Source organism: Strix aluco, chromosome 22 (assembly GCF_031877795.1).
Source record: "Strix aluco isolate bStrAlu1 chromosome 22, bStrAlu1.hap1, whole genome shotgun sequence".
NCBI lineage: Eukaryota > Metazoa > Chordata > Aves > Strigiformes > Strigidae > Strix > Strix aluco.
In genome coordinates, this window is record NC_133952.1 from 11,695,542 (window position 1) to 11,719,627 (window position 24,086).

Here is a 24,086-nt window from a genome sequence, read left to right on the forward strand (position 1 = left end):
TGCCTTTCCCCAGTGCTCTGCAAGCTCTCCAGGACAACATAGAATCTGGGGCTCTGTGCTTTCTTTCGTTCTGAACAAGAGTTACTGTTTTCTGCACAAAAGCGATTCTTGCGAAGCAATGTGAACACTTCTGCTTCCCAGGCACAGAGAAGGTGCTATCAGGGAATTCTCTGCCTGCCTTTCCCCAGTGCTCTGCAAGCTCTCCAGGACAACATAGAATCTGGGGCTCTGTGCTTTCTTTCGTTCTGAACAAGTGTTACTGTTTTCTGCACAAAAGCGATTCTGCCAAGCAATGTGAACACTTCTGCTTCCCAGGCACAGAGAAGGTGCTAGCAGGGAATTCTCTGCCTGCCTTTCCCCAGTGCTCTGCAAGCTCTCCAGAACAACATAGAATCTGGGGCTCTGTGCTTTCTTTCCTTCTGAACAAGTGTTACTGTTTTCTGCACAAAAGCGATTCTGCGAAGCAATGTGAACACTTCTGCTTCCCAGGCACAGAGAAGGTGCTAGCAAGGAATTCTCTGTTTCCCTTTCCCCAGTGCTCTGCAAGCTCTCCAGGACAACATAAAATCTGGGGCTCTGTGCTTTCTTTCGTTCTGAACAAGTGTTAGTGTTTTCTGCACAAAAGCGATTCTTGCGAAGCAATGTGAACACTTCTGCTTCCCAGGCACAGAGAAGGTGCTAGCAAGGAATTCTCTGCCTGCCTTTCCCCAGTGCTCTGCAAGCTCTCCAGGACAACATAGAATCTGGGGCTCTGTGCTTTCTTTCGTTATGAACAAGTGTTACAGTTTTCTGCACAAAAGCGATTCTGCGAAGCAATGTGAACACTTCTGCTTCCCAGGCACAGAGAAGGTGCTAGCAAGGAATTCTCCGCCTGCCTTTCCCCAGTGCTGTGCAAGCTCTCCAGGAAAACATAAAATCTGGGGCTCTGTGCTTTCTTTCCTTCTGAACAAGTGTTAGTGTTTTCTGCACAAAAGCGATTCTTGCGAAGCAATGTGAACACTTCTGCTTCCCAGGCACAGAGAAGGTGCTAGCAAGGAATTCTCTGCCTGCCTTTCCCCAGTGCTCTGCAAGCTCTCCAGGACAACATAAAATCTGGGGCTCTGTGCTTTCTTTCCTTCTGAACAATTGTTAGTGTTGTCTGCACAAAAGCGATTCTGCGAAGCAATGTGAACAGGCACAGAGAAGGTGCTATCAGGGAATTCTCTGCCTGCCTTTCCCCAGTGGTCTGCAAGCTCTCCAGGACAACATAGAATCTGGGGCTCTGTGCTTTCTTTCCTTCTGAACAAGTGTTACTGTTTTCTGCACAAAAGCGATTGTGCGAAGCAATGTGAACACTTCTGCTTCCCAGGCACAGAGAAGGTGCTAGCAGGTAATTCTCTGCATGCCTTTCCCCAGAGCTCTGCAAGCTCTCCAGGACAACATAAAATCTGGGGCTCTGTGCTTTCTTTCGTTCTGAACAAGTGTTACTGTTTTCTGCACAAAAGCGATTCTTGTGAAGCAATGTGAACACTTCTGCTTCCCAGGCACAGAGAAGGTGCTAGCAAGGAATTCTCTGCCTGCCTTTCCCCAGTGCTCTGCAAGCTCTCCAGGACAACAGCAAATCTGGAGTTCTGTGCTTTCTTTCCTTCTGAACAAGTGTTACTGTTTTCTGCACAAAAGCGATTCTGCGAAGCAATGTGAAAAGGCACAGAGAAGGTGCTATCAGGGAACTCTCTGCCTGCCTTTCCCCAGTGCTCTGCAAGCTCTCCAGGACAACATAGAATCTGGGGCTCTGTGCTTTCTTTCGTTATGAACAAATGTTACAGTTTTCTGCACAAAAGCGATTCTGCGAAGCAATGTGAACACTTCTGCTTCCCAGGCACAGAGAAGGTGCTAGCAAGGAATTCTCTGCCTGCCTTTCCCCAGTGCTCTGCAAGCTCTCCAGGACAACATAAAATCTGGGGCTCTGTGCTTTCTTTCCTTCTGAACAAGTGTTACTGTTTTCTGCACAAAAGCGATTCTTGCGAAGCAATGTGAACACTTCTGCTTCCCAGGCACAGAGAAGGTGCTATCAGGGAATTCTCTGCCTGCCTTTCCCCAGTGCTCTGCAAGCTCTCCAGGACAACATAGAATCTGGGGCTCTGTGCTTTCTTTCCTTCTGAACAAGTGTTACTGTTTTCTGCACAAAAGCGATTCTGCCAAGCAATGTGAACAGGCACAGAGAAGGTGCTATCAGGGAATTCTCTGCCTGCCTTTCCCCAGTGCTCTGCAAGCTCTCCAGGACAACATAAACTCTGGGGCTCTGTGCTTTCTTTCCTTCTGAAAAATTGTTAGTGTTGTCTGCACAAAAGCGATTCTGCGAAGCAATGTGAACAGGCACAGAGAAGGTGCTATCAGGGAATTCTCTGCCTGCCTTTCCCCAGTGCTCTGCAAGCTCTCCAGGACAACATAGAATCTGGGGCTCTGTGCTTTCTTTCCTTCTGAACAAGTGTTACTGTTTTCTGCACAAAAGCGATTGTGCGAAGCAATGTGAACACTTCTGCTTCCCAGGCACAGAGAAGGTGCTATCAGGTAATTCTCTGCCTGCCTTTCCCCAGTGCTCTGCAAGCTCTCCAGGACAACATAGAATCTGGGGCTCTGTGCTTTCTTTCGTTCTGAACAAGTGTTACTGTTTTCTGCACAAAAGCGATTCTTGCGAAGCAATGTGAACACTTCTGCTTCCCAGGCACAGAGAAGGTGCTAGCAAGGAATTCTCTGTTTCCCTTTCCCCAGTGCTCTGCAAGCTCTCCAGGACAACATAAAATCTGGGGCTCTGTGCTTTCTTTCGTTCTGAACAAGTGTTAGTGTTTTCTGCACAAAAGCGATTCTTGTGAAGCAATGTGAACACTTCTGCTTCCCAGGCACAGAGAAGGTGCTAGCAAGAAATTCTCTGCCTGCCTTTCCCCAGTGCTCTGCAAGCTCTCCAGGACAACATAGAATCTGGGGCTCTGTGCTTTCTTTCCTTCTGAACAAGTGTTAGTGTTTTCTGCACAAAAGCGATTCTGCGAAGCAATGTGAACAGGCACAGAGAAGGTGCTATCAGGGAATTCTCTGCCTGCCTTTCCCCAGTGCTCTGCAAGCTCTCCAGGACAACAGCAAATCTGGAGTTCTGTGCTTTCTTTCCTTCTGAACAAGTGTTACTGTTTTCTGCACAAAAGCGATTCTGCCAAGCAATGTGAACACTTCTGCTTCCCAGGCACAGAGAAGGTGCTAGCAGGGAATTCTCTGCCTGCCTTTCCCCAGTGCTCTGCAAGCTCTCCAGAACAACATAGAATCTGGGGCTCTGTGCTTTCTTTCGTTCTGAACAAGTGTTACTGTTTTCTGCACAAAAGCGATTCTGCGAAGCAATGTGAACACTTCTGCTTCCCAGGCACAGAGAAGGTGCTAGCAGGGAATTCTCTGCCTGCCTTTCCCCAGTGCTCTGCAAGCTCTCCAGGACAACATAAAATCTGGGGCTCTGTGCTTTCTTTCCTTCTGAACAAGTGTTAGTGTTTTCTGCACAAAAGCGATTCTTGCGAAGCAATGTGAACACTTCTGCTTCCCAGGCACAGAGAAGGTGCTAGCAAGGAATTCTCTGCCTGCCTTTCCCCAGTGCTCTGCAAGCTCTCCAGGACAACATAGAATCTGGGGCTCTGTGCTTTCTTTCGTTATGAACAAGTGTTACAGTTTTCTGCACAAAAGCGATTCTGCGAAGCAATGTGAACACTTCTGCTTCCCAGGCACAGAGAAGGTGCTAGCAAGGAATTCTCTGCCTGCCTTTCCCCAGTGCTCTGCAAGCTCTCCAGGACAACATAAAATCTGGGGCTCTGTGCTTTCTTTCCTTCTGAACAAGTGTTAGTGTTTTCTGCACAAAAGCGATTCTTGCGAAGCAATGTGAACACTTCTGCTTCCCAGGCACAGAGAAGGTGCTAGCAGGGAATTCTCTGCCTGCCTTTCCCCAGTGCTCTGCAAGCTCTCCAGGACAACATAAAATCTGGGGCTCTGTGCTTTCTTTCCTTCTGAACAAGTGTTACTGTTTTCTGCACAAAAGCGATTCTGCGAAGCAATGTGAACAGGCACAGAGAAGGTGCTATCAGGGAATTCTCTGCCTGCCTTTCCCCAGTGCTCTGCAAGCTCTCCAGGACAACATAAAATCTGGGGCTCTGTGCTTTCTTTCCTTCTGAACAATTGTTAGTGTTGTCTGCACAAAAGCGATTCTGCGAAGCAATGTGAACAGGCACAGAGAAGGTGCTATCAGGGAATTCTCTGCCTGCCTTTCCCCAGTGCTCTGCAAGCTCTCCAGGACAACATAAAATCTGAGGCTCTGTGCTTTCTTTCCTTCTGAAAAATTGTTAGTGTTGTCTGCACAAAAGCGATTCTGCGAAGCAATGTGAACAGGCACAGAGAAGGTGCTATCAGGGAATTCTCTGCCTGCCTTTCCCCAGTGCTCTGCAAGCTCTCCAGGACAACATAGAATCTGGGGCTCTGTGCTTTCTTTCCTTCTGAACAAGTGTTACTGTTTTCTGCACAAAAGCGATTGTGCGAAGCAATGTGAACACTTCTGCTTCCCAGGCACAGAGAAGGTGCTATCAGGTAATTCTCTGCCTGCCTTTCCCCAGTGCTCTGCAAGCTCTCCAGGACAACATAGAATCTGGGGCTCTGTGCTTTCTTTCGTTCTGAACAAGTGTTACTGTTTTCTGCACAAAAGCGATTCTTGCGAAGCAATGTGAACACTTCTGCTTCCCAGGCACAGAGAAGGTGCTAGCAAGGAATTCTCTGTTTCCCTTTCCCCAGTGCTCTGCAAGCTCTCCAGGACAACATAAAATCTGGGGCTCTGTGCTTTCTTTCGTTCTGAACAAGTGTTAGTGTTTTCTGCACAAAAGCGATTCTTGTGAAGCAATGTGAACACTTCTGCTTCCCAGGCACAGAGAAGGTGCTAGCAAGAAATTCTCTGCCTGCCTTTCCCCAGTGCTCTGCAAGCTCTCCAGGACAACATAGAATCTGGGGCTCTGTGCTTTCTTTCCTTCTGAACAAGTGTTAGTGTTTTCTGCACAAAAGCGATTCTGCGAAGCAATGTGAACAGGCACAGAGAAGGTGCTATCAGGGAATTCTCTGCCTGCCTTTCCCCAGTGCTCTGCAAGCTCTCCAGGACAACAGCAAATCTGGAGTTCTGTGCTTTCTTTCGTTCTGAACAAGTGTTACTGTTTTCTGCACAAAAGCGATTCTGCCAAGCAATGTGAACACTTCTGCTTCCCAGGCACAGAGAAGGTGCTAGCAGGGAATTCTCTGCCTGCCTTTCCCCAGTGCTCTGCAAGCTCTCCAGGACAACATAGAATCTGGGGCTCTGTGCTTTCTTTCGTTCTGAACAAGTGTTACTGTTTTCTGCACAAAAGCGATTCTTGCGAAGCAATGTGAACACTTCTGCTTCCCAGGCACAGAGAAGGTGCTAGCAAGGAATTCTCTGTTTCCCTTTCCCCAGTGCTCTGCAAGCTCTCCAGGACAACATAAAATCTGGGGCTCTGTGCTTTCTTTCGTTCTGAACAAGTGTTAGTGTTTTCTGCACAAAAGCGATTCTTGTGAAGCAATGTGAACACTTCTGCTTCCCAGGCACAGAGAAGGTGCTAGCAAGAAATTCTCTGCCTGCCTTTCCCCAGTGCTCTGCAAGCTCTCCAGGACAACAGCAAATCTGGAGTTCTGTGCTTTCTTTCCTTCTGAACAAGTGTTACTGTTTTCTGCACAAAAGCGATTCTGCCAAGCAATGTGAACACTTCTGCTTCCCAGGCACAGAGAAGGTGCTAGCAGGGAATTCTCTGCCTGCCTTTCCCCAGTGCTCTGCAAGCTCTCCAGAACAACATAGAATCTGGGGCTCTGTGCTTTCTTTCGTTCTGAACAAGTGTTACTGTTTTCTGCACAAAAGCGATTCTGCGAAGCAATGTGAACACTTCTGCTTCCCAGGCACAGAGAAGGTGCTAGCAGGGAATTCTCTGCCTGCCTTTCCCCAGTGCTCTGCAAGCTCTCCAGGACAACATAAAATCTGGGGCTCTGTGCTTTCTTTCCTTCTGAACAAGTGTTAGTGTTTTCTGCACAAAAGCGATTCTTGCGAAGCAATGTGAACACTTCTGCTTCCCAGGCACAGAGAAGGTGCTAGCAAGGAATTCTCTGCCTGCCTTTCCCCAGTGCTCTGCAAGCTCTCCAGGACAACATAGAATCTGGGGCTCTGTGCTTTCTTTCGTTATGAACAAGTGTTACAGTTTTCTGCACAAAAGCGATTCTGCGAAGCAATGTGAACACTTCTGCTTCCCAGGCACAGAGAAGGTGCTAGCAAGGAATTCTCTGCCTGCCTTTCCCCAGTGCTCTGCAAGCTCTCCAGGACAACATAAAATCTGGGGCTCTGTGCTTTCTTTCGTTCTGAACAAGTGTTAGTGTTTTCTGCACAAAAGCGATTCTTGCGAAGCAATGTGAACACTTCTGCTTCCCAGGCACAGAGAAGGTGCTAGCAGGGAATTCTCTGCCTGCCTTTCCCCAGTGCTCTGCAAGCTCTCCAGGACAACATAAAATCTGGGGCTCTGTGCTTTCTTTCCTTCTGAACAAGTGTTACTGTTTTCTGCACAAAAGCGATTCTGCGAAGCAATGTGAACAGGCACAGAGAAGGTGCTATCAGGGAATTCTCTGCCTGCCTTTCCCCAGTGCTCTGCAAGCTCTCCAGGACAACATAAAATCTGGGGCTCTGTGCTTTCTTTCCTTCTGAACAATTGTTAGTGTTGTCTGCACAAAAGCGATTCTGCGAAGCAATGTGAACAGGCACAGAGAAGGTGCTATCAGGGAATTCTCTGCCTGCCTTTCCCCAGTGCTCTGCAAGCTCTCCAGGACAACATAAAATCTGAGGCTCTGTGCTTTCTTTCCTTCTGAAAAATTGTTAGTGTTGTCTGCACAAAAGCGATTCTGCGAAGCAATGTGAACAGGCACAGAGAAGGTGCTATCAGGGAATTCTCTGCCTGCCTTTCCCCAGTGCTCTGCAAGCTCTCCAGGACAACATAGAATCTGGGGCTCTGTGCTTTCTTTCCTTCTGAACAAGTGTTACTGTTTTCTGCACAAAAGCGATTGTGCGAAGCAATGTGAACACTTCTGCTTCCCAGGCACAGAGAAGGTGCTATCAGGTAATTCTCTGCCTGCCTTTCCCCAGTGCTCTGCAAGCTCTCCAGGACAACATAGAATCTGGGGCTCTGTGCTTTCTTTCGTTCTGAACAAGTGTTACTGTTTTCTGCACAAAAGCGATTCTTGCGAAGCAATGTGAACACTTCTGCTTCCCAGGCACAGAGAAGGTGCTAGCAAGGAATTCTCTGTTTCCCTTTCCCCAGTGCTCTGCAAGCTCTCCAGGACAACATAAAATCTGGGGCTCTGTGCTTTCTTTCGTTCTGAACAAGTGTTAGTGTTTTCTGCACAAAAGCGATTCTTGTGAAGCAATGTGAACACTTCTGCTTCCCAGGCACAGAGAAGGTGCTAGCAAGAAATTCTCTGCCTGCCTTTCCCCAGTGCTCTGCAAGCTCTCCAGGACAACATAGAATCTGGGGCTCTGTGCTTTCTTTCCTTCTGAACAAGTGTTAGTGTTTTCTGCACAAAAGCGATTCTGCGAAGCAATGTGAACAGGCACAGAGAAGGTGCTATCAGGAAATTCTCTGCCTGCCTTTCCCCAGTGCTCTGCAAGCTCTCCAGGACAACAGCAAATCTGGAGTTCTGTGCTTTCTTTCCTTCTGAACAAGTGTTACTGTTTTCTGCACAAAAGCGATTCTGCGAAGCAATGTGAACAGGCACAGAGAAGGTGCTATCAGGGAACTCTCTGCCTGCCTTTCCCCAGTGCTCTGCAAGCTCTCCAGGACAACATAGAATCTGGGGCTCTGTGCTTTCTTTCGTTCTGAACAAGTGTTACTGTTTTCTGCACAAAAGCGATTCTTGCGAAGCAATGTCAACACTTCTGCTTCCCAGGCACAGAGAAGGTGCTATCAGGGAATTCTGTGTTTGCCTTTCCCCAGTGCTCTGCAAGCTCTCCAGGACAACATAGAATCTGGGGCTCTGTGCTTTCTTTCGTTCTGAACAAGTGTTACTGTTTTCTGCACAAAAGCGATTCTGCCAAGCAATGTGAACACTTCTGCTTCCCAGGCACAGAGAAGGTGCTAGCAGGGAATTCTCTGCCTGCCTTTCCCCAGTGCTCTGCAAGCTCTCCAGAACAACATAGAATCTGGGGCTCTGTGCTTTCTTTCGTTCTGAACAAGTGTTACTGTTTTCTGCACAAAAGCGATTCTGCGAAGCAATGTGAACACTTCTGCTTCCCAGGCACAGAGAAGGTGCTAGCAGGGAATTCTCTGCCTGCCTTTCCCCAGTGCTCTGCAAGCTCTCCAGGACAACATAAAATCTGGGGCTCTGTGCTTTCTTTCCTTCTGAACAAGTGTTAGTGTTTTCTGCACAAAAGCGATTCTTGCGAAGCAATGTGAACACTTCTGCTTCCCAGGCACAGAGAAGGTGCTAGCAAGGAATTCTCTGCCTGCCTTTCCCCAGTGCTCTGCAAGCTCTCCAGGACAACATAGAATCTGGGGCTCTGTGCTTTCTTTCGTTATGAACAAGTGTTACAGTTTTCTGCACAAAAGCGATTCTGCGAAGCAATGTGAACACTTCTGCTTCCCAGGCACAGAGAAGGTGCTAGCAAGGAATTCTCTGCCTGCCTTTCCCCAGTGCTCTGCAAGCTCTCCAGGACAACATAAAATCTGGGGCTCTGTGCTTTCTTTCCTTCTGAACAAGTGTTAGTGTTTTCTGCACAAAAGCGATTCTTGCGAAGCAATGTGAACACTTCTGCTTCCCAGGCACAGAGAAGGTGCTAGCAGGGAATTCTCTGCCTGCCTTTCCCCAGTGCTCTGCAAGCTCTCCAGGACAACATAAAATCTGGGGCTCTGTGCTTTCTTTCCTTCTGAACAAGTGTTACTGTTTTCTGCACAAAAGCGATTCTGCGAAGCAATGTGAACACTTCTGCTTCCCAGGCACAGAGAAGGTGCTAGCAGGGAATTCTCTGCCTGCCTTTCCCCAGTGCTCTGCAAGCTCTCCAGGACAACATAGAATCTGGGGCTCTGTGCTTTCTTTCGTTCTGAACAAGTGTTACTGTTTTCTGCACAAAAGCGATTCTTGCGAAGCAATGTGAACACTTCTGCTTCCCAGGCACAGAGAAGGTGCTAGCAAGGAATTCTCTGTTTCCCTTTCCCCAGTGCTCTGCAAGCTCTCCAGGACAACATAAAATCTGGGGCTCTGTGCTTTCTTTCGTTCTGAACAAGTGTTAGTGTTTTCTGCACAAAAGCGATTCTTGTGAAGCAATGTGAACACTTCTGCTTCCCAGGCACAGAGAAGGTGCTAGCAAGAAATTCTCTGCCTGCCTTTCCCCAGTGCTCTGCAAGCTCTCCAGGACAACATAGAATCTGGGGCTCTGTGCTTTCTTTCCTTCTGAACAAGTGTTAGTGTTTTCTGCACAAAAGCGATTCTGCGAAGCAATGTGAACAGGCACAGAGAAGGTGCTATCAGGGAATTCTCTGCCTGCCTTTCCCCAGTGCTCTGCAAGCTCTCCAGGACAACAGCAAATCTGGAGTTCTGTGCTTTCTTTCCTTCTGAACAAGTGTTACTGTTTTCTGCACAAAAGCGATTCTGCGAAGCAATGTGAACAGGCACAGAGAAGGTGCTATCAGGGAACTCTCTGCCTGCCTTTCCCCAGTGCTCTGCAAGCTCTCCAGGACAACATAGAATCTGGGGCTCTGTGCTTTCTTTCGTTCTGAACAAGTGTTACTGTTTTCTGCACAAAAGCGATTCTTGCGAAGCAATGTGAACACTTCTGCTTCCCAGGCACAGAGAAGGTGCTATCAGGGAATTCTGTGTTTGCCTTTCCCCAGTGCTCTGCAAGCTCTCCAGGACAACATAGAATCTGGGGCTCTGTGCTTTCTTTCGTTCTGAACAAGTGTTACTGTTTTCTGCACAAAAGCGATTCTGCCAAGCAATGTGAACACTTCTGCTTCCCAGGCACAGAGAAGGTGCTAGCAAGGAATTCTCTGCCTGCCTTTCCCCAGTGCTCTGCAAGCTCTCCAGGACAACATAAAATCTGGGGCTCTGTGCTTTCTTTCCTTCTGAACAAGTGTTAGTGTTTTCTGCACAAAAGCGATTCTTGCGAAGCAATGTGAACACTTCTGCTTCCCAGGCACAGAGAAGGTGCTAGCAGGGAATTCTCTGCCTGCCTTTCCCCAGTGCTCTGCAAGCTCTCCAGGACAACATAAAATCTGGGGCTCTGTGCTTTCTTTCCTTCTGAACAAGTGTTACTGTTTTCTGCACAAAAGCGATTCTGCGAAGCAATGTGAACACTTCTGCTTCCCAGGCACAGAGAAGGTGCTAGCAGGGAATTCTCTGCCTGCCTTTCCCCAGTGCTCTGCAAGCTCTCCAGGACAACATAGAATCTGGGGCTCTGTGCTTTCTTTCCTTCTGAACAAGTGTTACTGTTTTCTGCACAAAAGCGATTCTTGCGAAGCAATGTGAACACTTCTGCTTCCCAGGCACAGAGAAGGTGCTAGCAAGGAATTCTCTGTTTCCCTTTCCCCAGTGCTCTGCAAGCTCTCCAGGACAACATAAAATCTGGGGCTCTGTGCTTTCTTTCGTTCTGAACAAGTGTTAGTGTTTTCTGCACAAAAGCGATTCTTGTGAAGCAATGTGAACACTTCTGCTTCCCAGTCACAGAGAAGGTGCTAGCAAGGAATTCTCTGCCTGCCTTTCCCCAGTGCTCTGCAAGCTCTCCAGGACAACATAAAATCTGGGGCTCTGTGCTTTCTTTCCTTCTGAACAAGTGTTAGTGTTTTCTGCACAAAAGCGATTGTGCGAAGCAATGTGAACAGGCACAGAGAAGGTGCTATCAGGGAATTCTCTGCCTGCCTTTCCCCAGTGCTCTGCAAGCTCTCCAGGACAACAGCAAATCTGGAGTTCTGTGCTTTCTTTCCTTCTGAACAACTGTTACTGTTTTCTGCACAAAAGCGATTCTGCGAAGCAATGTGAACAGGCACAGAGAAGGTGCTATCAGGGAACTCTCTGCCTGCCTTTCCCCAGTGCTCTGCAAGCTCTCCAGGACAACATAGAATCTGGGGCTCTGTGCTTTCTTTCGTACTGAACAAGTGTAACTGTTTTCTGCACAAAAGCGATTCTTGCAAAGCAATGTGAACACTTCTGCTTCCCAGGCACAGAGAAGGTTCTAGCAAGGAATTCTCTGCCTGCCTTTCCCCAGTGCTCTGCAAGCTCTCCAGGACAACAGCAAATCTGGAGTTCTGTGCTTTCTTTCCTTCTGAACAAGTGTTACTGTTTTCTGCACAAAAGCGATTCTGCCAAGCAATGTGAACACTTCTGCTTCCCAGGCACAGAGAAGGTGCTAGCAGGGAATTCTCTGCCTGCCTTTCCCCAGTGCTCTGCAAGCTCTCCAGAACAACATAGAATCTGGGGCTCTGTGCTTTCTTTCGTTCTGAACAAGTGTTACTGTTTTCTGCACAAAAGCGATTCTGCGAAGCAATGTGAACACTTCTGCTTCCCAGGCACAGAGAAGGTGCTAGCAGGGAATTCTCTGCCTGCCTTTCCCCAGTGCTCTGCAAGCTCTCCAGGACAACATAAAATCTGGGGCTCTGTGCTTTCTTTCCTTCTGAACAAGTGTTAGTGTTTTCTGCACAAAAGCGATTCTTGCGAAGCAATGTGAACACTTCTGCTTCCCAGGCACAGAGAAGGTGCTAGCAAGGAATTCTCTGCCTGCCTTTCCCCAGTGCTCTGCAAGCTCTCCAGGACAACATAGAATCTGGGGCTCTGTGCTTTCTTTCGTTATGAACAAGTGTTACAGTTTTCTGCACAAAAGCGATTCTGCGAAGCAATGTGAACACTTCTGCTTCCCAGGCACAGAGAAGGTGCTAGCAAGGAATTCTCTGCCTGCCTTTCCCCAGTGCTCTGCAAGCTCTCCAGGACAACATAAAATCTGGGGCTCTGTGCTTTCTTTCCTTCTGAACAAGTGTTAGTGTTTTCTGCACAAAAGCGATTCTTGCGAAGCAATGTGAACACTTCTGCTTCCCAGGCACAGAGAAGGTGCTAGCAGGGAATTCTCTGCCTGCCTTTCCCCAGTGCTCTGCAAGCTCTCCAGGACAACATAAAATCTGGGGCTCTGTGCTTTCTTTCCTTCTGAACAAGTGTTACTGTTTTCTGCACAAAAGCGATTCTGCGAAGCAATGTGAACAGGCACAGAGAAGGTGCTATCAGGGAATTCTCTGCCTGCCTTTCCCCAGTGCTCTGCAAGCTCTCCAGGACAACATAAAATCTGGGGCTCTGTGCTTTCTTTCCTTCTGAACAATTGTTAGTGTTGTCTGCACAAAAGCGATTCTGCGAAGCAATGTGAACAGGCACAGAGAAGGTGCTATCAGGGAATTCTCTGCCTGCCTTTCCCCAGTGCTCTGCAAGCTCTCCAGGACAACATAAAATCTGAGGCTCTGTGCTTTCTTTCCTTCTGAAAAATTGTTAGTGTTGTCTGCACAAAAGCGATTCTGCGAAGCAATGTGAACAGGCACAGAGAAGGTGCTATCAGGGAATTCTCTGCCTGCCTTTCCCCAGTGCTCTGCAAGCTCTCCAGGACAACATAGAATCTGGGGCTCTGTGCTTTCTTTCCTTCTGAACAAGTGTTACTGTTTTCTGCACAAAAGCGATTGTGCGAAGCAATGTGAACACTTCTGCTTCCCAGGCACAGAGAAGGTGCTATCAGGTAATTCTCTGCCTGCCTTTCCCCAGTGCTCTGCAAGCTCTCCAGGACAACATAGAATCTGGGGCTCTGTGCTTTCTTTCGTTCTGAACAAGTGTTACTGTTTTCTGCACAAAAGCGATTCTTGCGAAGCAATGTGAACACTTCTGCTTCCCAGGCACAGAGAAGGTGCTAGCAAGGAATTCTCTGTTTCCCTTTCCCCAGTGCTCTGCAAGCTCTCCAGGACAACATAAAATCTGGGGCTCTGTGCTTTCTTTCGTTCTGAACAAGTGTTAGTGTTTTCTGCACAAAAGCGATTCTTGTGAAGCAATGTGAACACTTCTGCTTCCCAGGCACAGAGAAGGTGCTAGCAAGAAATTCTCTGCCTGCCTTTCCCCAGTGCTCTGCAAGCTCTCCAGGACAACATAGAATCTGGGGCTCTGTGCTTTCTTTCCTTCTGAACAAGTGTTAGTGTTTTCTGCACAAAAGCGATTCTGCGAAGCAATGTGAACAGGCACAGAGAAGGTGCTATCAGGGAATTCTCTGCCTGCCTTTCCCCAGTGCTCTGCAAGCTCTCCAGGACAACAGCAAATCTGGAGTTCTGTGCTTTCTTTCGTTCTGAACAAGTGTTACTGTTTTCTGCACAAAAGCGATTCTGCCAAGCAATGTGAACACTTCTGCTTCCCAGGCACAGAGAAGGTGCTAGCAGGGAATTCTCTGCCTGCCTTTCCCCAGTGCTCTGCAAGCTCTCCAGGACAACATAGAATCTGGGGCTCTGTGCTTTCTTTCGTTCTGAACAAGTGTTACTGTTTTCTGCACAAAAGCGATTCTTGCGAAGCAATGTGAACACTTCTGCTTCCCAGGCACAGAGAAGGTGCTAGCAAGGAATTCTCTGTTTCCCTTTCCCCAGTGCTCTGCAAGCTCTCCAGGACAACATAAAATCTGGGGCTCTGTGCTTTCTTTCGTTCTGAACAAGTGTTAGTGTTTTCTGCACAAAAGCGATTCTTGTGAAGCAATGTGAACACTTCTGCTTCCCAGGCACAGAGAAGGTGCTAGCAAGAAATTCTCTGCCTGCCTTTCCCCAGTGCTCTGCAAGCTCTCCAGGACAACAGCAAATCTGGAGTTCTGTGCTTTCTTTCCTTCTGAACAAGTGTTACTGTTTTCTGCACAAAAGCGATTCTGCCAAGCAATGTGAACACTTCTGCTTCCCAGGCACAGAGAAGGTGCTAGCAGGGAATTCTCTGCCTGCCTTTCCCCAGTGCTCTGCAAGCTCTCCAGAACAACATAGAATCTGGGGCTCTGTGCTTTCTTTCGTTCTGAACAAGTGTTACTGTTTTCTGCACAAAAGCGATTCTGCGAAGCAATGTGAACACTTCTGCTTCCCAGGCACAGAGAAGGTGCTAGCAGGGAATTCTCTGCCTGCCTTTCCCCAGTGCTCTGCAAGCTCTCCAGGACAACATAAAATCTGGGGCTCTGTGCTTTCTTTCCTTCTGAACAAGTGTTAGTGTTTTCTGCACAAAAGCGATTCTTGCGAAGCAATGTGAACACTTCTGCTTCCCAGGCACAGAGAAGGTGCTAGCAAGGAATTCTCTGCCTGCCTTTCCCCAGTGCTCTGCAAGCTCTCCAGGACAACATAGAATCTGGGGCTCTGTGCTTTCTTTCGTTATGAACAAGTGTTACAGTTTTCTGCACAAAAGCGATTCTGCGAAGCAATGTGAACACTTCTGCTTCCCAGGCACAGAGAAGGTGCTAGCAAGGAATTCTCTGCCTGCCTTTCCCCAGTGCTCTGCAAGCTCTCCAGGACAACATAAAATCTGGGGCTCTGTGCTTTCTTTCCTTCTGAACAAGTGTTAGTGTTTTCTGCACAAAAGCGATTCTTGCGAAGCAATGTGAACACTTCTGCTTCCCAGGCACAGAGAAGGTGCTAGCAGGGAATTCTCTGCCTGCCTTTCCCCAGTGCTCTGCAAGCTCTCCAGGACAACATAAAATCTGGGGCTCTGTGCTTTCTTTCCTTCTGAACAAGTGTTACTGTTTTCTGCACAAAAGCGATTCTGCGAAGCAATGTGAACAGGCACAGAGAAGGTGCTATCAGGGAATTCTCTGCCTGCCTTTCCCCAGTGCTCTGCAAGCTCTCCAGGACAACATAAAATCTGGGGCTCTGTGCTTTCTTTCCTTCTGAACAATTGTTAGTGTTGTCTGCACAAAAGCGATTCTGCGAAGCAATGTGAACAGGCACAGAGAAGGTGCTATCAGGGAATTCTCTGCCTGCCTTTCCCCAGTGCTCTGCAAGCTCTCCAGGACAACATAAAATCTGAGGCTCTGTGCTTTCTTTCCTTCTGAAAAATTGTTAGTGTTGTCTGCACAAAAGCGATTCTGCGAAGCAATGTGAACAGGCACAGAGAAGGTGCTATCAGGGAATTCTCTGCCTGCCTTTCCCCAGTGCTCTGCAAGCTCTCCAGGACAACATAGAATCTGGGGCTCTGTGCTTTCTTTCCTTCTGAACAAGTGTTACTGTTTTCTGCACAAAAGCGATTGTGCGAAGCAATGTGAACACTTCTGCTTCCCAGGCACAGAGAAGGTGCTATCAGGTAATTCTCTGCCTGCCTTTCCCCAGTGCTCTGCAAGCTCTCCAGGACAACATAGAATCTGGGGCTCTGTGCTTTCTTTCGTTCTGAACAAGTGTTACTGTTTTCTGCACAAAAGCGATTCTTGCGAAGCAATGTGAACACTTCTGCTTCCCAGGCACAGAGAAGGTGCTAGCAAGGAATTCTCTGTTTCCCTTTCCCCAGTGCTCTGCAAGCTCTCCAGGACAACATAAAATCTGGGGCTCTGTGCTTTCTTTCGTTCTGAACAAGTGTTAGTGTTTTCTGCACAAAAGCGATTCTTGTGAAGCAATGTGAACACTTCTGCTTCCCAGGCACAGAGAAGGTGCTAGCAAGAAATTCTCTGCCTGCCTTTCCCCAGTGCTCTGCAAGCTCTCCAGGACAACATAGAATCTGGGGCTCTGTGCTTTCTTTCCTTCTGAACAAGTGTTAGTGTTTTCTGCACAAAAGCGATTCTGCGAAGCAATGTGAACAGGCACAGAGAAGGTGCTATCAGGAAATTCTCTGCCTGCCTTTCCCCAGTGCTCTGCAAGCTCTCCAGGACAACAGCAAATCTGGAGTTCTGTGCTTTCTTTCCTTCTGAACAAGTGTTACTGTTTTCTGCACAAAAGCGATTCTGCGAAGCAATGTGAACAGGCACAGAGAAGGTGCTATCAGGGAACTCTCTGCCTGCCTTTCCCCAGTGCTCTGCAAGCTCTCCAGGACAACATAGAATCTGGGGCTCTGTGCTTTCTTTCGTTCTGAACAAGTGTTACTGTTTTCTGCACAAAAGCGATTCTTGCGAAGCAATGTGAACACTTCTGCTTCCCAGGCACAGAGAAGGTGCTATCAGGGAATTCTGTGTTTGCCTTTCCCCAGTGCTCTGCAAGCTCTCCAGGACAACATAGAATCTGGGGCTCTGTGCTTTCTTTCGTTCTGAACAAGTGTTACTGTTTTCTGCACAAAAGCGATTCTGCCAAGCAATGTGAACACTTCTGCTTCCCAGGCACAGAGAAGGTGCTAGCAGGGAATTCTCTGCCTGCCTTTCCCCAGTGCTCTGCAAGCTCTCCAGAACAACATAGAATCTGGGGCTCTGTGCTTTCTTTCGTTCTGAACAAGTGTTACTGTTTTCTGCACAAAAGCGATTCTGCGAAGCAATGTGAACACTTCTGCTTCCCAGGCACAGAGAAGGTGCTAGCAGGGAATTCTCTGCCTGCCTTTCCCCAGTGCTCTGCAAGCTCTCCAGGACAACATAAAATCTGGGGCTCTGTGCTTTCTTTCCTTTTGAACAAGTGTTAGTGTTTTCTGCACAAAAGCGATTCTTGCGAAGCAATGTGAACACTTCTGCTTCCCAGGCACAGAGAAGGTGCTAGCAAGGAATTCTCTGCCTGCCTTTCCCCAGTGCTCTGCAAGCTCTCCAGGACAACATAGAATCTGGGGCTCTGTGCTTTCTTTCGTTATGAACAAGTGTTACAGTTTTCTGCACAAAAGCGATTCTGCGAAGCAATGTGAACACTTCTGCTTCCCAGGCACAGAGAAGGTGCTAGCAAGGAATTCTCTGCCTGCCTTTCCCCAGTGCTCTGCAAGCTCTCCAGGACAACATAAAATCTGGGGCTCTGTGCTTTCTTTCCTTCTGAACAAGTGTTAGTGTTTTCTGCACAAAAGCGATTCTTGCGAAGCAATGTGAACACTTCTGCTTCCCAGGCACAGAGAAGGTGCTAGCAGGGAATTCTCTGCCTGCCTTTCCCCAGTGCTCTGCAAGCTCTCCAGGACAACATAAAATCTGGGGCTCTGTGCTTTCTTTCCTTCTGAACAAGTGTTACTGTTTTCTGCACAAAAGCGATTCTGCGAAGCAATGTGAACACTTCTGCTTCCCAGGCACAGAGAAGGTGCTAGCAGGGAATTCTCTGCCTGCCTTTCCCCAGTGCTCTGCAAGCTCTCCAGGACAACATAGAATCTGGGGCTCTGTGCTTTCTTTCGTTCTGAACAAGTGTTACTGTTTTCTGCACAAAAGCGATTCTTGCGAAGCAATGTGAACACTTCTGCTTCCCAGGCACAGAGAAGGTGCTAGCAAGGAATTCTCTGTTTCCCTTTCCCCAGTGCTCTGCAAGCTCTCCAGGACAACATAAAATCTGGGGCTCTGTGCTTTCTTTCGTTCTGAACAAGTGTTAGTGTTTTCTGCACAAAAGCGATTCTTGTGAAGCAATGTGAACACTTCTGCTTCCCAGGCACAGAGAAGGTGCTAGCAAGAAATTCTCTGCCTGCCTTTCCCCAGTGCTCTGCAAGCTCTCCAGGACAACATAGAATCTGGGGCTCTGTGCTTTCTTTCCTTCTGAACAAGTGTTAGTGTTTTCTGCACAAAAGCGATTCTGCGAAGCAATGTGAACAGGCACAGAGAAGGTGCTATCAGGGAATTCTCTGCCTGCCTTTCCCCAGTGCTCTGCAAGCTCTCCAGGACAACAGCAAATCTGGAGTTCTGTGCTTTCTTTCCTTCTGAACAAGTGTTACTGTTTTCTGCACAAAAGCGATTCTGCGAAGCAATGTGAACAGGCACAGAGAAGGTGCTATCAGGGAACTCTCTGCCTGCCTTTCCCCAGTGCTCTGCAAGCTCTCCAGGACAACATAGAATCTGGGGCTCTGTGCTTTCTTTCGTTCTGAACAAGTGTTACTGTTTTCTGCACAAAAGCGATTCTTGCGAAGCAATGTGAACACTTCTGCTTCCCAGGCACAGAGAAGGTGCTATCAGGGAATTCTGTGTTTGCCTTTCCCCAGTGCTCTGCAAGCTCTCCAGGACAACATAGAATCTGGGGCTCTGTGCTTTCTTTCGTTCTGAACAAGTGTTACTGTTTTCTGCACAAAAGCGATTCTGCCAAGCAATGTGAACACTTCTGCTTCCCAGGCACAGAGAAGGTGCTAGCAAGGAATTCTCTGCCTGCCTTTCCCCAGTGCTCTGCAAGCTCTCCAGGACAACATAAAATCTGGGGCTCTGTGCTTTCTTTCCTTCTGAACAAGTGTTAGTGTTTTCTGCACAAAAGCGATTCTTGCGAAGCAATGTGAACACTTCTGCTTCCCAGGCACAGAGAAGGTGCTAGCAGGGAATTCTCTGCCTGCCTTTCCCCAGTGCTCTGCAAGCTCTCCAGGACAACATAAAATCTGGGGCTCTGTGCTTTCTTTCCTTCTGAACAAGTGTTACTGTTTTCTGCACAAAAGCGATTCTGCGAAGCAATGTGAACACTTCTGCTTCCCAGGCACAGAGAAGGTGCTAGCAGGGAATTCTCTGCCTGCCTTTCCCCAGTGCTCTGCAAGCTCTCCAGGACAACATAGAATCTGGGGCTCTGTGCTTTCTTTCCTTCTGAACAAGTGTTACTGTTTTCTGCACAAAAGCGATTCTTGCGAAGCAATGTGAACACTTCTGCTTCCCAGGCACAGAGAAGGTGCTAGCAAGGAATTCTCTGTTTCCCTTTCCCCAGTGCTCTGCAAGCTCTCCAGGACAACATAAAATCTGGGGCTCTGTGCTTTCTTTCGTTCTGAACAAGTGTTAGTGTTTTCTGCACAAAAGCGATTCTTGTGAAGCAATGTGAACACTTCTGCTTCCCAGTCACAGAGAAGGTGCTAGCAAGGAATTCTCTGCCTGCCTTTCCCCAGTGCTCTGCAAGCTCTCCAGGACAACATAAAATCTGGGGCTCTGTGCTTTCTTTCCTTCTGAACAAGTGTTAGTGTTTTCTGCACAAAAGCGATTGTGCGAAGCAATGTGAACAGGCACAGAGAAGGTGCTATCAGGGAATTCTCTGCCTGCCTTTCCCCAGTGCTCTGCAAGCTCTCCAGGACAACAGCAAATCTGGAGTTCTGTGCTTTCTTTCCTTCTGAACAACTGTTACTGTTTTCTGCACAAAAGCGATTCTGCGAAGCAATGTGAACAGGCACAGAGAAGGTGCTATCAGGGAACTCTCTGCCTGCCTTTCCCCAGTGCTCTGCAAGCTCTCCAGGACAACATAGAATCTGGGGCTCTGTGCTTTCTTTCGTACTGAACAAGTGTAACTGTTTTCTGCACAAAAGCGATTCTTGCAAAGCAATGTGAACACTTCTGCTTCCCAGGCACAGAGAAGGTTCTAGCAAGGAATTCTCTGCCTGCCTTTCCCCAGTGCTCTGCAAGCTCTCCAGGACAACAGCAAATCTGGGTCTCTGTGCTTTCTTTCGTTCTGAACAAGTGTTACTGTTTTCTGCACAAAAGCGATTCTGCCAAGCAATGTGAACACTTCTGCTTCCCAGGCACAGAGAAGGTGCTAGCAGGGAATTCTCTGCCTGCCTTTCCCCAGTGCTCTGCAAGCTCTCCAGAACAACATAGAATCTGGGGCTCTGTGCTTTCTTTCGTTCTGAACAAGTGTTACTGTTTTCTGCACAAAAGCGATTCTGCGAAGCAATGTGAACATTTCTGCTTCCCAGGCACAGAGAAGGTGCTAGCAAGGAATTCTGTGTTTGCCTTTCCCCAGTGCTCTGCAAGCTCTCCAGGACAACATAAAATCTGGGGCTCTGTGCTTTCTTTCCTTCTGAACAAGTGTTAGTGTTTTCTGCACAAAAGCGATTCTTGCGAAGCAATGTGAACACTTCTGCTTCCCAGGCACAGAGAAGGTGCTAGCAGGGAATTCTCTGCCTGCCTTTCCCCAGTGCTCTGCAAGCTCTCCAGGACAACATAGAATCTGGGGCTCTGTGCTTTCTTTCGTTATGAACAAGTGTTACAGTTTTCTGCACAAAAGCGATTCTGCGAAGCAATGTGAACACTTCTGCTTCCCAGGCACAGAGAAGGTGCTAGCAAGGAATTCTCTGCCTGCCTTTCCCCAGTGCTCTGCAAGCTCTCCAGGACAACATAGAATCTGGGGCTCTGTGCTTTCTTTCGTTATGAACAAATGTTACAGTTTTCTGCACAAAAGCGATTCTGCGAAGCAATGTGAACACTTCTGCTTCCCAGGCACAGAGAAGGTGCTAGCAAGGAATTCTCTGCCTGCCTTTCCCCAGTGCTCTGCAAGCTCTCCAGGACAACATAAAATCTGGGGCTCTGTGCTTTCTTTCCTTCTGAACAAGTGTTAGTGTTTTCTGCACAAAAGCGATTCTTGCGAAGCAATGTGAACACTTCTGCTTCCCAGGCACAGAGAAGGTGCTATCAGGGAATTCTCTGCCTGCCTTTCCCCAGTGCTCTGCAAGCTCTGCAGGACAACATAGAATCTGGGGCTCTGTGCTTTCTTTCGTTCTGAACAAGTGTTACTGTTTTCTGCACAAAAGCGATTCTGCGAAGCAATGTGAACAGGCACAGAGAAGGTGCTATCAGGAAATTCTCTGCCTGCCTTTCCCCAGTGCTCTGCAAGCTCTCCAGGACAACATAGAATCTGGGGCTCTGTGCTTTCTTTCCTTCTGAACAAGTGTTACTGTTTTCTGCACAAAAGCGATTCTGCGAAGCAATGTGAACAGGCACAGAGAAGGTGCTAGCAGGGAATTCTCTGCCTGCCTTTCCCCAGTGCTCTGCAAGCTCTCCAGGACAACATAAAATCTGGGGCTCTGTGCTTTCTTTCCTTCTGAACAATTGTTAGTGTTGTCTGCACAAAAGCGATTCTGCGAAGCAATGTGAACAGGCACAGAGAAGGTGCTATCAGGGAATTCTCTGCCTGCCTTTCCCCAGTGGTCTGCAAGCTCTCCAGGACAACATAGAATCTGGGGCTCTGTGCTTTCTTTCCTTCTGAACAAGTGTTACTGTTTTCTGCACAAAAGCGATTGTGCGAAGCAATGTGAACACTTCTGCTTCCCAGGCACTGAGAAGGTGCTAGCAGGTAATTCTCTGCCTGCCTTTCCCCAGTGCTCTGCAAGCTCTCCAGGACAACATAGAATCTGGGGCTCTGTGCTTTCTTTCGTTCTGAACAAGTGTTACTGTTTTCTGCACAAAAGCGATTCTTGCGAAGCAATGTGAACACTTCTGCTTCCCAGGCACAGAGAAGGTGCTAGCAGGGAATTCTCTGCCTGCCTTTCCCCAGTGCTCTGCAAGCTCTCCAGGACAACATAAAATCTGGGGCTCTGTGCTTTCTTTCGTTCTGAACAAGTGTTAGTGTTTTCTGCACAAAAGCGATTCTTGTGAAGCAATGTGAACACTTCTGCTTCCCAGGCACAGAGAAGGTGCTAGCAAGGAATTCTCTGCCTGCCTTTCCCCAGTGCTCTGCAAGCTCTCCAGGACAACATAAAATCTGGGGCTCTGTGCTTTCTTTCCTTCTGAACAAGTGTTAGTGTTTTCTGCACAAAAGCGATTCTGCGAAGCAATGTGAACAGGCACAGAGAAGGTGCTATCAGGGAATTCTCTGCCTGCCTTTCCCCAGTGCTCTGCAAGCTCTCCAGGACAACAGCAAATCTGGAGTTCTGTGCTTTCTTTCCTTCTGAACAAGTGTTACTGTTTTCTGCACAAAAGCGATTCTGCGAAGCAATGTGAACAGGCACAGAGAAGGTGCTATCAGGGAACTCTCTGCCTGCCTTTCCCCAGTGCTCTGCAAGCTCTCCAGGACAACATAGAATCTGGGGCTCTGTGCTTTCTTTCGTTCTGAACAAGTGTTACTGTTTTCTGCACAAAAGCGATTCTTGCGAAGCAATGTGAACACTTCTGCTTCCCAGGCACAGAGAAGGTGCTATCAGGGAATTCTCTGCCTGCCTTTCCCCAGTGCTCTGCAAGCTCTCCAGGACAACATAGAATCTGGGGCTCTGTGCTTTCTTTCGTTCTGAACAAGTGTTACTGTTTTCTGCACAAAAGCGATTCTGCCAAGCAATGTGAACACTTCTGCTTCCCAGGCACAGAGAAGGTGCTAGCAGGGAATTCTCTGCCTGCCTTTACCCAGTGCTCTGCAAGCTCTCCAGAACAACATAGAATCTGGGGCTCTGTGCTTTCTTTCGTTCTGAACAAGTGTTACTGTTTTCTGCACAAAAGCGATTCTGCGAAGCAATGTGAACACTTCTGCTTCCCAGGCACAGAGAAGGTGCAAGCAAGGAATTCTCTGCCTGCCTTTCCCCAGTGCTCTGCAAGCTCTCCAGGACAACATAAAATCTGGGGCTCTGTGCTTTCTTTCATTCTGAACAAGTGTTAGTGTTTTCTGCACAAAAGCGATTCTTGCAAAGCAATGTGAACACTTCTGCTTCCCAGGCACAGAGAAGGTGCTAGCAAGGAATTCTCTGCCTGCCTTTCCCCAGTGCTCTGCAAGCTCTCCAGGACAACATAGAATCTGGGGCTCTGTGCTTTCTTTCGTTATGAACAAGTGTTACAGTTTTCTGCACAAAAGCGATTCTGCGAAGCAATGTGAACACTTCTGCTTCCCAGGCACAGAGAAGGTGCTAGCAAGGAATTCTCTGCCTGCCTTTCCCCAGTGCTCTGCAAGCTCTCCAGGACAACATAAAATCTGGGGCTCTGTGCTTTCTTTCCTTCTGAACAAGTGTTACTGTTTTCTGCACAAAAGCGATTCTGCGAAGCAATGTGAACAGGCACAGAGAAGGTGCTATCAGGAAATTCTCTGCCTGCCTTTCCCCAGTGCTCTGCAAGCTCTCCAGGACAACATAGAACCTGGGGCTCTGTGCTTTCTTTCCTTCTGAACAAGTGTTACTGTTTTCTGCACAAAAGCGATTCTGCGAAGCAATGTGAACAGGCACAGAGAAGGTGCTATCAGGGAATTCTCTGCCTGCCTTTCCCCAGTGCTCTGCAAGCTCTCCAGGACAACATAAAATCTGGGGCTCTGTGCTTTCTTTCCTTCTGAACAATTGTTAGTGTTGTCTGCACAAAAGCGATTCTGCGAAGCAATGTGAACAGGCACAGAGAAGGTGCTATCAGGGAATTCTCTGCCTGCCTTTCCCCAGTGGTCTGCAAGCTCTCCAGGACAACATAGAATCTGGGGCTCTGTGCTTTCTTTCCTTCTGAACAAGTGTTACTGTTTTCTGCACAAAAGCGATTGTGCGAAGCAATGTGAACACTTCTGCTTCCCAGGCACAGAGAAGGTGCTAGCAGGTAATTCTCTGCCTGCCTTTCCCCAGTGCTCTGCAAGCTCTCCAGGACAACATAGAATCTGGGGCTCTGTGCTTTCTTTCGTTCTGAACAAGTGTTACTGTTTTCTGCACAAAAGCGATTCTGCGAAGCAATGTGAACACTTCTGCTTCCCAGGCACAGAGAAGGTGCTAGCAAGGAATTCTCTGCCTGCCTTTCCCCAGTGCTCTGCAAGCTCTCCAGGACAACATAAAATCTGGGGCTCTGTGCTTTCTTTCGTTCTGAACAAGTGTTACAGTTTTCTGCACAAAAGCGATTCTTGTGAAGCAATGTGAACACTTCTGCTTCCCAGGCACAGAGAAGGTGCTAGCAAGGAATTCTCTGCCTGCCTTTCCCCAGTGCTCTGCAAGCTCTCCAGGACAACAGCAAATCTGGAGTTCTGTGCTTTCTTTCCTTCTGAACAAGTGTTACTGTTTTCTGCACAAAAGCGATTCTGCGAAGCAATGTGAACAGGCACAGAGAAGGTGCTATCAGGGAACTCTCTGCCTGCCTTTCCCCAGTGCTCTGCAAGCTCTCCAGGACAACATAGAATCTGGGGCTCTGTGCTTTCTTTCGTTCTGAACAAGTGTTACTGTTTTCTGCACAAAAGCGATTCTTGCGAAGCAATGTGAACACTTCTGCTTCCCAGGCACAGAGAAGGTGCTATCAGGGAATTCTCTGCCTGCCTTTCCCCAGTGCT